This window comes from Aotus nancymaae, unplaced genomic scaffold (assembly GCF_030222135.1).
Source record: "Aotus nancymaae isolate 86718 unplaced genomic scaffold, 86718_ANA_hifiasm-v0.15.2.pri h1tg000010l, whole genome shotgun sequence".
Taxonomy (NCBI): Eukaryota; Metazoa; Chordata; class Mammalia; order Primates; family Aotidae; genus Aotus; species Aotus nancymaae.
Window position 1 is genome coordinate 44,350,330 of NW_026988421.1, and position 13,375 is coordinate 44,363,704.

A 13,375-nucleotide genomic window follows, 5' to 3' on the forward strand; every position below is an offset into this window, starting at 1 on the left:
CCAGGTTCAAGCGATTCTCCTGCCTCAGCCTTCCAAGTAGGTGGGACTGCTGGCATGCACCACCACGCCTGGCTAATTTTTGTATTTTTAGTAATGATAGGGTTTCATCAATTTGTCCAGATTGGTCTCAAACTGGTGACCTCAGGTGATCTGCCCCCTCGGTCTCTCAAAGTACTGGGATTACAGGTGTGAGCCACCATGCCTGGCCTGATTTTTACAATTAAAATGAAACAAATGTTAGGTTAGGGCAAGCTAAGATTCTATACACTAGTGCATTTGGGGAGAGTCTTTCAAAAAGTTTCTATGGTAACCAGGATGTTTGTGGTTAGAGTGTCCTCCTCACCTCCTCTCTCCTTCCCTCCCCTCCCCTCCCCTCCCTTCCCTTCCCTTCTGCTCTCCTGTTTTTAAGTTTGATCAGTTGATTTTATGAGAGGAAGCATTAGTGGCTACAAGGTTATGAAGCTGGGAGCAGCTGTAGTCAGCACAGTGCGTAAAAAAGTGGGAAGGGTCTCTAGTCTTATGTTCTCTGCCTCAGTTTTGGGACACGTGTGTGTGTGTGTGTGTGTGTGTGTGTGTGTGTGTGTGTGTGTAATAAATGTGGGACCAAGCAGTTTTATAATTAACTTTTGTCATTGAATATATTGTAAACATCTTTCTGTTCCCATAAAGATACTTTTAAAACAATAGTTTTCAGAGTTCTAGTTTGATTATCATTGGTACACTTATTTCAAACAACAGCTTTACTCAGAAGCTCAATATATAAAATTGATAAAGGAAAGCTAGCCTAGCTGAGCAAGATTGGAGTCCTGGAACGCTATCTGCCTGGCCAGCCCATCATATCTTACTTCATCGTCACCTAAGGCACTGCAGAGCACAGTCTAAAGATGACTAATCTACCACTATTTCCTTGATGTATATGTGTTTTATTCAATATGTTTTTGTCCAACATGATATAATTGTTTCTCAATTCGTAATTTGCCTTCCAGTTTCAGTAGTTATTATTGTTTTAGTATGTTGAAATATTTACCTTTTATGTAATCTTAATTTTGTTTTGCTTAGGCTATCACTGACTGTCAGAAAAGCATGATGAATAACCCAGAGAAGTGAAGTTTCTGGATTAGAACTCTGTTTTGGATAAGGGGACTATCACTCCATTCATATACAAATAAATGGCTATTTAAAGAGAGAATAGCTTCCAGTCTTTAGTAGTTTTTCTTCCCTCTGAGTATATATTCATTTATTAAGTGTGTTGCTGGACTTTTTTTTTGAGACCAAGTCTCACCATGTCACCCAGGCTGAAGTGCAGTGGCACGATTTCTGCTCACTACAACCGCTGCCTCCTGCCTTCAAACGATTCTCCTGCCTCAGCCTCCTGAGTCGCTGGGATTACAGGCACATGCCACCATGCACAGCTAATTTTTATATTTTTAATAGAGAGGGGGTGTCACCATCTTGGCCAGGCTGGTCTCAAACTCCTGACCTCAGGTGATCTGTCTGCCTTGGCTTCCCAATGTGCTGGGATTACAGGTGTGAGCCACCATGCCTGGCCAGGAGTTTTCAAAAAGACAATTTTAGAGGTAAAGTTAAAGAAATTGAAAAGAGGATCAATAGGCAAGGCGTGGTGGCTCATGCCTGTAATCCCAGCACCACAGGAGGCTTAACCGGGCAGATCACCTGAAGTCAGGACTTTGAGACTAGTCTGGCCAACATGGTAAAACTCTGTCTCTACTAAAAATACAAAAATTAGCCAGGTGTGGTGTGCAAATCTGTATCCCAGCTACTTGGGAGACTGAGGCAGGAAAATCATTTGAGACACAAAGGTTGCAGTGAGCCGACATCATGCTATTGCATTCCAGTCTGGGTGACAGGGCAAGACTTGGTCTCAAAAAAAAAAAAAAAGGATCAACGGGAGCCCATTATGTCACCAATTATTGTTAAAGTATTTGCTTCATGCTCCAGTGTTAGTGATGACTTGCTCCTTTTCTTAAACATTTGTGTCTTTAATTAGATTTTTTTTTTAACTTTTAAAATAACCTTACTACTGGAACTTTAACTTGCAATCAACATTGCTTAGATGTCAATGTAGGGAGTGCCTTCCTTTTTGTTATGGTAGAAATTATTGTTATGCTTATTGTTGTCAGTGAATGAAAGTATCCAGCTGAGTATTCTATGTATTCAAAAGTGTCTAACTGTTTAATGGGATTCCACATGGTTTCCTGCTGTCCAGTCTACTTGAATGAGCTTTGTAGAAAATGTATTTTGGTAGAAAATATCTGTGAACCCAAGGGCACAGCTGATGATGTGAAAAAATGCATATCCAGACAAAGTGAAGAAATGGCATTTTTATGCTTTCAAAAGGAAGTAGTGTTTATTTATTTGCCAAGTTGTGTTAAGCTGTTGAAAGTAGAATGAATATTATTATTTTCAAAAAGTGTTTTAATTTTTCTTTCATTGGAATTTATTATTTTTTTACTATGTACATCCCTAAACATTAAAAACAATTTCTCTGGCATAGGAACTATTTTCTTTTGTAGCTAATTATACCATTTAAGTAATTGTTTAATATAAATACGTGTGGCTTCTGTCTTTCTAAGACACAAATTGGACATAACATTTACATAGAATTCAAATAGTATTAAACTTTGATTATTAAATTGTGGATTGTATTTTTAGGAAAGATTTTTACATGGTAAATGAGAAAGAGAATTTTCACTGAGTTAATAGTTTCATGGAAGCAGATATAAGAACATGCTATTGACCCTCAGGGATTCAAATCCACGGTCCATGTGGTAGGTGAATATATTTCAAAGGATGGTGAATAAGGAGGCATACTTAATGAGAATCTCCAATCTTCTCATAATGCCTTACAAGATTAAGAGTCACCTACAAGGTTTGGGATTACTATAGAGATCTGTGCATTTCTGCTAGGCATGAGGCTTCTCATATTTGGATAGCACATACAGGGAAGAATTATTACCTAGATGTAGGTGTTTGGGCCCAATGATAAAGCTCTTATTGATTATGTATACCTGAGACACAAGTGTTTTATAAAGCATCCAACCATTAGTTGACTTTTGTCAAAGGTATCGGATATAACTCAATAGTACATTCAATCAACCTTAAATTCTACATCTAAAATATGATGGATAAAATGCAAAATGCCATCATATAGCCATGAATGTTTACTATAAAATTTAGCTGTTATAGCAATAATAACAAAACTTTATTTTACCTGGAGGTGTTTCAAAACATTTACATTATCTAATTCATCTGTGTCAGCCTCTTCCTTGTCCTCTCAACAGAAGAAAACAGTGAATTGCCACCTTGAAACTGCTCCTTAATTATAAGCAATACTTGCTTTCTTTTAATCTCCCTTTCAAAGGCCATTTTTAATATCTACCAGCAAAGGATACTTTTCTGAGCTCTTAATTCTTTCTTTTCACCAATTTGATGGCTAGAAGGATCTGCATCCTCACAGTGGTTCATGCAAAGATACCTGTGTATTTCCATTGTGTTTTCAGAAGTCAGTGCCATGTAATAGAGTGGGAAGATTCACGTTTAAAAGTCTGGTATTCTAGTCCCAGCTCTGTCAATGACTAGCTATTTTACTTTAGTTAAATTACTTGTAACAATAATTAGGTTAATCATTACAGAGGCATGCCATCTTGAATCCATCTTTATTTAGGAAGAAAGTTATAATCTATACGATAATAAGATTGTAAATCAATAAAATTGACTTTTGCATGGTTCTTGGAGAAAAATTAGGTTAACAGAATGTTCTACATTGTCTTACCATGTACTTGTAAGTATGTTACATTATATGCATGTGTTTAATTTTTTTATTTTAGAGACAGGATTTCACTTTGTCAACAAGGTTAGAGTGCAGTGGCACAATCCTAGCTTGCTGCAGCCTCCAAATCCTAGCCTCAAGTGATCCTCCCACCTCTGCCTCTCAAGTAGCTGGGGCCACAGTTGTGTGCTACCATACACACTTGTATAATTTAAAAATTACACAGCTAATTTAAAAAATGTTTTTATAGAGGTCTTGCTATGTTTTCCAAAGCTGGTCTTGAATTCTTGGCCTCAAGCAATCCTCTTGCATGGGCCTTCCAGAGTACTGGGATTACAGTCATGAGCCACCACACCCAGCCACGTTATATAGTTTAAAGCGATGTAAAATTTGGAAAACACTGATCAAATTCCAAAAAAAAAAAAAAAAAACCCAGTAAACATTCTCAGTCCTTTCAACTACTGACCTGTTAACAAAGTACTACCTGGATAATGCTACTTGTCTTGGTCTTTTATCTGATGCTTATAACAGAATACCTGAAACTGGGTAATTTAGATAAAAAAAAAAAGAATTTATTTCTTATAGTTTTGGAGGCCATGAAGTACAAAGTTGAGGGGCTGCATTTAGTGAGGGCCTTCTTGCTGCTGGGAATGCTCTGCAGAGTCTAAAGGTAGTTCAGGGCATCGCATGGTGAGGGGGCTGAGCAGACTAGCTCAGATCTTGCTCCTTTTTCTTATAAAGCCATCAGTGCTACTCCCATGATAATGCATTAATCTACTAACCCATTCATCTGTTAACCTATCAATAATTAATCCATTCATGAAGTCAGAGGCCTGATGACCCAATCACCTCTTAAAGGCTCCATCTCTCAATGCTGCCACATTGGGGATTAAGTTTCAGCGTGTGTTTCAGAGACGACAAACATTCCAACCACTGCAGTATTATTCTTGCTTTTCCCTTCAGAGTTACAGGCTTTTCCCTCAGAACAGAAAGAGGAAAAGCCCACTCCTATATCACATAAAACAGATTTTAAAACACATTAAAACTTTTAATTCTCTGTTATGGATCTGTTTTTACTGGGTTAGGCAAACTTTGGAGAAACTGCTTATAGCGTTAGTCTAGGGAGTCTCTGAATGCTGAAAGGTTTAAAAGTACAAGGTGAGATCCTCATGTCCTTGTTTTCAGCTCAAATAAATGGCTTATGTTTTCGGGAGATTATAATCGAGTTCTGATGCTTTGTTTCTTTGAATTTCCATGAAGTATCAAGGTTAATCTTGTTCTGTGAATGTTTTCTAAAGAAAGAAAACTGTCAACCTGGCCCAGGTTCAGGCAGAACTATGCAAAGGATGTAGTATGATTTCGAATTAGGTAGCTGTTGGTGAGGTCCACAGTTCCCTGGATCTAAATTTCCTTGGCGACACTAATGTGACTGTATGTATATTCCGTAGTATTGAAATGGCATGCTCCTTATTTCATCTTTTTAGTGATCATCCATCTCCTAAAGTGAGAATTAATGTAATAAGTCAATTTATGCTTACTTTTGTCTGAATGGTCTCCCCCCGCCACGTTAGGTGTTGAAAACCTAACTCCCAAGGTGATGGTATTAGGAAGTGGAGCCTTTGGGGAGATGATTAAGTCATGAGGGAGGGGCCTTCAGGAATCAGATTAGTGCCCTTATAAAATAGACAGAGAGCTTATTAGCCCCTTTCATCCTGTGTGGACACAGCAAGAAGGCATGTTTCATGAATCAGAAGGTGGCCCTTCACCAGACACCAAATTGTCCAGCACCTTGATCATGGACATCTCAGCCTCCCAAACTGTGAGAAATAAATTTCTGTTGTTTATGAGTCACCCAACTTATGGTATTTGGTTATAGTAGCTCACATGGACTAAGATAACGTTAGTGTGTGTGTTAGGAAGGACGATGGGGAGCACAGCTTGGTTCCTGAATTCCTTTTAGGTACCCTAGATTTTTAAACTTAACCTTTTAGAGGGCATACTTTAATCCATTGAATGAATCTCTGAGGGAAAATGAATGCTGAGGGAATGTCAGGTAGCATGATGGACAGTGCAGGAGGTCATGAAATCTGGCCTCACTAGAGTAATTTTCACTTATTTTACAGTTCTCTCCTACAGAAAACTCCCTCGATTCAGGGAATCGGAGAATTTTGTTCAAATGCTTTTGTGCATCAATTTGTTAGACAGGTATCTATCCTTAGGCTATCTGTCCTCCTTTTCATTTTTCTGATAATCAAATCCTCCATGATTTAGTCTTAGTTTACCTCTCCAAATTAACCTCTGATTACTGCTTACTACAATCTCTCTGCATTAACTTAATTATTCTGCCTGTCTGGTCTAGAGTTGAATTCCTAGTGCTTGGTGCTGAGCCTGGCACACAGAAAGTGTATATTTAATTAATAAATTAATATATTACATTTCCATACCCTAAGTCTTGACCCATACCATTAACCTCACCTGGAATGTACTTTTATTCCTGTCTACCTATTTTCAATCTACCTCCATAGCCAACTGAAGTAACACTTTGGTGAAGCTCTCTTTGCACTCAAAGGCTGCCAGTCTATAGCATTCAAGTCTGCTTTGCCCCTAAGCAGGCTGTTGCCTTACATTTTTTATTTTTTAATTTTTTTACTTTATTAGTCAGCTCATAACAAAATATCACAGACAGAGTTGCTTAAAACACAGGAATTCATTTTTCGCAATTCTAGAGGCTGGGAAGGCCAAGATCAAGGCACCACCCAATTTGGCTCCTCAGTGAGCACACTCTTCCTGGCTTGCAGATGGTCTCTTGCTTGGTGTCTCCTCATGTTATAGTCACACCAGTGCACCACAGTGTAGCACTTTCTCTTTGCCCAAGATATCATTCAAAGACAATCAAAAAAATTAAGGTGCTCAGACACCAAGGGTGAGGTTAGAGCAGAAGTTTAATAAGTGAAAGAAGAAGGCTTTCTACTGCAGAGAAGAGGCCCAAGAGAGGGTTGCCATTTCATAGTTGAATACAGAGGCTTTTATAAAAAAGCAGTGAGGGCTGGGCATCTCATTTGCATAAGGCACACATTTCTGGTAGCTCCAGACAATCCTCCTAGTGGGCATGAGTTACTCCATATAGCCTTGTTCCCCATACTGTGCATGTTTCAAGGGACAGAATTTTCCATTGAGTGCATGTCTGGGCAAGTCTCTTGTGTAGCTTTTCTAATCTGTGTGGCTGTTGGCACATCTTAGGCAAGTCCCCACCTACTGCCCTGTACCATGCAAGTTCCCCTATCTGTACCTGCAGTTTGATTTTTCAGGCTGTTTTTTTGTTTGAAAGAATTTTACTGAGGACCCCCCCTAACTGTCTGCCTGACAGGTTTCTTCCTTCCTCCTCTCCTACTCATATGGGGAAGAGAGACAATGGAAGCAAACTCTTTGGTGTCTCTTATAAAAACACTGATCCTATCATGAGGGCTTCACCTTCACAACCTCATCCAAACCCACTTACCTAGCAAAGATCCCATCTCCAAACACTATCACATTGAGGGTTGGGGTTTTAGCATGTAAAACTGGGCAGGGGGTGGGGGGAGCAGTTGAGTGTGGAAAAATTCAGTTCATAGAACCACATAGTTTTTTACTTTGTTCGCTCGTTTGTACTTTCCAAACACTTTGAGGACTGGCACCCTTTCTGTGCCTGCTCTGCCAGAAGCCTACTATACAACAGAAGCCAACCACACAGTAGAAGCCACTTAATTTTAAGTAGTGACTGATTGTTGTGTTTTTCTCATGTTAAACTGTTGCACCAACTGTACTGAAGTTGAAAATTCATCTGAAAGTCCTTTTTACTGGGAGTAAAGAATCCATAGGCTTCCTTTAAATGGTTCTCACTAACTGCAGTGTAATCAAAATCCTACAGGAAATTTTCAAATCACACAGAACTCTACCTTTTCTGCTACCCTGTACCACAAGATTCTCATATGCCAAGATTAGAATATAGGTGGAGATTGGTGTAAATGCACATATGCTTACTGAAATCCAGCTCTCCCATCCTCTACCATGGGGAGCTATTTGAACAGAATTTTCAGAAAGATTAAATAGTATGTAGAACTTTCTCTCTCTCTCTATATGTGTGTGTGTGTGTGTGTGTATATGTATATATATTTATATATATGTGTATATATCCATATATCCATATATATACGTACATATATACATATATATGTGCATATATGTACGTATATATCCATATATGTGTGTGTGTATATGTATGTGTATATATATGTATGTGTATATATGGATATATAGACACATATATATACACACATATATACACACACACATATATAGAGAGAGTAATGTATATATACATACATATATGGTGGAATATATATACACGTATGTATATATACATACGTATATATATCAATGGTGGAAAAACAACTTGCAGACTGACAAACATATAAACTGTTTGCTTTGTAAGAGTTTATAGGTAAAGGCTATCTGATGACTGGAAATTTAAAAATAAATTTCAATAGCCTTTTTAGTCTCTTCTCTGATGACTGCATGCTCTACCTTATATAAATATGGTGGGGGAAAAGGTTTCAACTCTTAATCAGAAGACTTGGGTTTCTGGACAGACTGCTGCTCGCTAGCTTTGTGACCTCAGCCATGTTACTTAATTTCTCTAGGTCTCAATTTTTTTTTTTTTAGCCTATGAAATCAGGCTGTTAGAGCAGATGACCTCCAAAGCTCATGTAAGCTTCAGCGTATGGAAATATGAATAGGTGACCTCCAAATGAGTAGTTCTGTTTTATCTTCCTTCATCTTATTTTTGGAGGTAAAGGTGTTAAGAAACTAATTCTGATAGTGTAGGTTTTTTTTTCTGGTGGCAGCAGTGGTATTTTTGCCTGCTATTTTGAAGACATTATAAACCCTCTAGGAAAATTAGCCATGGAGGTGAGAGAGTAGACAAAATAAAAGATAATCAACTACTTAATAATTGAGAAAGACCTATATTGCATTCTAGTCATAAGTCCAGAAATAGATTTCATTTCTAGATAAAGACATTTTGCTGCTAATTAAAAAACAACAAACAACAACAAAAACCATAAAAAACAAAAAAAGAACTTTTAAAAAATGCACTAAATTATTGCCCTAGCAAAAATATCTTCAAAATTGAATCTAGGATTTACATAATTTCACAGAGTATGTGAGGAAAAATATAGTTGTTTTCATGAAATGCAGATTTTTGCTGCTTCAGGGGAAAAACATCAGATTTCCAACATATGCGCATGGCATTGTTACCAAATGCTTCTTTAGGTAAAACTGGAAGCAGAATTTTTTAGTTATTAATTTAGTTAGGAAGATTTTTATATCAGGTTTTTCATAAGCTAAGCATTGTACTGGCTATATTTTTTGATTTTACATTTTCTATGGAGTTGGCCAAAATTTCAGCAAAAAACTTTTTAGCTCTTTTATAAGTAGTTCCCTTTGGCTATTTTTTTTTTGTATTTTAAAATATTGCTAGAATACATATTTTGTAAAGACCACACAAAGAGACAGATAACATATGAAATGGCAAAACAACTGTTTTGTCCACATTGCAAATCCCTACATTTTATAGGAAATGCTGATGTTCCATAGATTTAAAACTTTGAGCTGAGCTGCCATTTGTTCTTTCATTCAGTAGGTGCTAGGATTGAGCACTAACATTTGTAAAGAAAATCCTGGGATTTTTTTCCTCTGGATGTTTTGCATATCCTCATTAGATAACTCAGGAAGGCATAACATATTTAAAAGATGAAAAAGGAATGGGGGTTGAGGACATAAAAGGTTGTATGAGATTTAACTTTTGAATACAGAATAGCCCTATGGAGGTTAACTAGCTTAGACAGTAAAATGCCCCCAACTTTTTTTCCCATTTTTTTGTAAAATGCTTTCAAGAGCTAAAACTTTCAAAAAGAAAAAGTATTAAGTATCATAAATCAAAAAATGATGTGACCTACACTGACTATTAATATATTATGCCATGCTTTAAATTAATTGTGGACATCTTTGGTAAACGTAAGTGAAAATGTTTGACTATTCCAGGGATAAAAACCTAGGACAAAGGACCAGGAGATCTGAGAAGTCCCTCTCCTTGAAGAGCTTTCACAAACAACTGTTTGTTCTGGGTGATTTTGATATTCACTAGAACAGTACTTCTCCCTGAAATCTCGAAAGCAAGTGCAAAAACCTATGCATGGGTAGCTGTGCAAGATTTGTTTCTTGGTCCCAGATAAAACACACTGAATCAGAACTCTGAGGGGCGAGGCCTTGAAATCGTCATCAGAGTGGTTCTCTGAATGATTCTTGTTCACGCTGAAATTTTAGAATTACTGCATTACAGACAGAGGGCAGAACCACTTATCTTTTCAAGTTTCAGCTGTCTAGCATACTACACGTGCATGAAATGAAGTCATTACTGGGTGTACATTTTTCTTTCTTTTCTTTTTCTTTTTTTTGACACAGAGTATAGCCTTGTTGTCAGGCTGGAGTGCAGTGGCATAATCTCGGCTCACTGTAACCTCCACCTCCCAGGTTCAAGAGATTCTCCTGCCTCAGCCTCCTGAGTAGCTGGGATTATAGGCACTTGCCACCATGTCTGGCTATTTTTTTTTGTATTTTTAGTAGAGATGGGGTTTCACCATATTGGCCAGGACGATCTCGATCTCCTGACCTTGTGATCTGCTCACCTTGGTCTCCCAAAGTGCTGGGATTACAAGCGTGAGCCACCGTGCCCGGCCTATACATTTTTCTTTAAATCATTTACGGTTATTTTCATGGACATATCTAATCTCATATTAAGAGAATTCTTGCCCATTGTATTACTTGCTTTTTCAAAGGAATATTCCACATGCGAAACTTTCTTCAATATTCATGTCCTGTTGCTTTGACCCAGACTTTCTAATAAAGGCATTATGACATATTAAGCCTATTTGGAAATGGATGTCTTTTGTGATGTCAATTTTTCTACTTTAGATAATATTTATGAATTTCCTATAGCAAATGAAATATGGCAAGCTGGCTTCCTAAATTATGACTTAGATGGCTTTTCTTGGGGAAATAAAGAGATTTTATCAGGTATGTCCAATCTTTTGCTTCCCTGGACCACACTGGAAGAAAAATTGTCTTAGTCCACAGACAAAATACACAACACTAACAATAGCTGATGAGCTAAGAAAAAATCAAAAAGCAAAAAACTCTTAATATGTTTTTTGCTTTTTGAATTTATGTGGAGCCACATTCAAAGTCATCCTGGGCCGCATGTGGCCCACAGGCCGTGGGTTGGACATCCTTGTTGAAATCCTGTTGTGCTAGTCTTTCCTATGTTAATGTATGTCTGTGTGACAGTTTTATCTCCTTCAAATTCCTTTTAAAATGTCACCCCTCAAACTGGACATACAAATGCACTAATTTCCTGAATCAAAAAATCTGGCACATTCAAGAGATTTTATGTTGTCCTCTAAGGAATCTGACTGGTCAAAGGAATTCTATAGGACTAGGCATTCTAGGCTTTGCATTTTTTGGTTTGTTTAATTTAAGGAGACCTTTTTCATTTTCCCCAATAAACCACCAGGTGAACAGTAGAAGAGTTATGCAGCATAGAGGGAAAGTGGTTGTAACTTTGTGATTTACTCACTGTGAAGAAACAAGTATGTTAATTAAAAGGACATGACATCAGCAATCATTTGGAAGAGCCATCGGCAGTATAGTATTGAGAGTTCTTAATCAATCTAGATTGGTTGTTTGGAAAACTTAGCACTAGGTTTTCAATATTTTGTCTGACTGACAAGCTAAGGTTTAAGACACGGGTCCCCAATCCCTGGGCCACAAATCAGTACCAGCCTGTAGCCTGTTAGGAACCAGGCTGCATAGAGATGAGTGAGGTGGTGAGTGAGTATTACCACCTGAGCTCCGCCTCCTGTCAGATCAGCTAGGCATTAGATTCTCATAGGAGCGCAAACCCTATTGTGAACTGAAGGGATCTAGGTTGTGCACTCTTTGTGAGAGTCTAATGCCTGATGATCTGAGGTGGAACAATTTCATCCCCAAACCACCCCCTACAACCTTGTTTGTGGAAAAATTGTCTTCCAAGAAACTAGTCCGTGGTGGCCAAAAGGTTGGGAACTGCTGCTATAAGAGACAGTTATTCAAAAAATGGCTGCTTATTAGACAGTAACTAGAGTCATGTGTTGCTTAACTATGGGACATGTTCTGAGAAATGTGTCTTTAGGTAATTTCATCATTGTGTGAGCATCACAGAATGTAGTTACACAAACCTACATGCTATAGCCTGCTACACCCCTAGGCTATATGATATAGCAGATGGCTCCTAAGTGACGAACCTATATAGCATGTTACTGTACTGAATACTGTAGGCAACTGTAGCACAATGTATTTTTGTATCTATTAGGTTGGTGCAAAAGTAATTGCGGGTTTTACTGCAATTAAAAGTAATGTCAAAAACCACAATTACTTTTGTAACAACCTAATAAATGTATCTAAACCTAGAAAAAAAAGTACAGTAAAAATTCGGCATTATAATCTTATGGGACCACCATTTTGTGTGTGGTCCATTGTTGACTAAAAGGTCACATGCAGTGCACAACTGTACTTCTATGATGACTTACACTTTTCCTTTTCTCCTTCCTCCTCTTAAAAAAAAAGCTGTACTTGGAAGCATTTCCGGAATTTTGCTTTCCATTCTCTGGGTCTTGGGACATAAATGTCAGTCAAAGTACCGGGATGTACAGAGGACTGTGTTTTCATGTTTTACTCACTGATTGAGCATTTCTATTCCTCCCTACCTTGTTCATTCTAGTTTTCCAACTAATTCTTGTTTTTCCCTTCTGAGTGTCTTTTGCTATTATTCCAAGCCTGGCCTTGAAATCTCAATGATTAAAATGTCTGTGCACAACCCCTACTGATGTTTTATATAACATCTCAAAAAAAATAAGCTATGCAAGTATTGAATTTCACACAAGAATAAAGTATGGTTGTATAGGGCAGTAAGAGGAGAAGAACAAATTGTTATCACATAAATTGCTGAAATGTACGTCCACCCCTAGCACTTCAGGCAACTCCAGACATTAAATATTGGATGCATGATTCATGCCCTGACTTTCTATCTGCCCAGCTTGCAGAAATGCCTTTAATCTTTCCTGGTACTTTAAATATACATATAACAGTAATCATTACCCCTACAGTTCCAAGGAACTCTCTCAAAGATGACTTTCCTTTCTTGAAAAAAAGAAAGCAATTAGAAATTCAGAATTATTACTTCGTTATGGTATTTTTATTTTTTAATTATTACTGCTAACCAGCCCCCATAATCCAAAAAAGTTCAAATATTGATTTGACTTTTGGTATTTCAAGTTATTCCCAAGTAGACAATATGTAGGATATTACAAATAATTATAATATCCAGTTTTGGAGAGCAAATGAGGAAATGAACACTCTTGTAAACCTGCTGCTGGCTATGTAAATTGACTCAAGCTTTCTAAAAGGCAATTGAAAAGTGTATATCAAACACTTTAAAAGTATGCATACATT

The 13,375-nt window shown here is 37.5% G+C and overlaps 1 protein-coding gene across 2 annotated transcripts in view; it reads left to right on the forward strand.

The window, feature by feature from the left end:
• The window catches only part of PRKG1 (protein kinase cGMP-dependent 1), a 1,342,437-nt gene that overhangs the window by 783,327 nt on the left and 545,735 nt on the right, over window positions 1-13,375 (forward strand). The window lies entirely within an intron of this gene.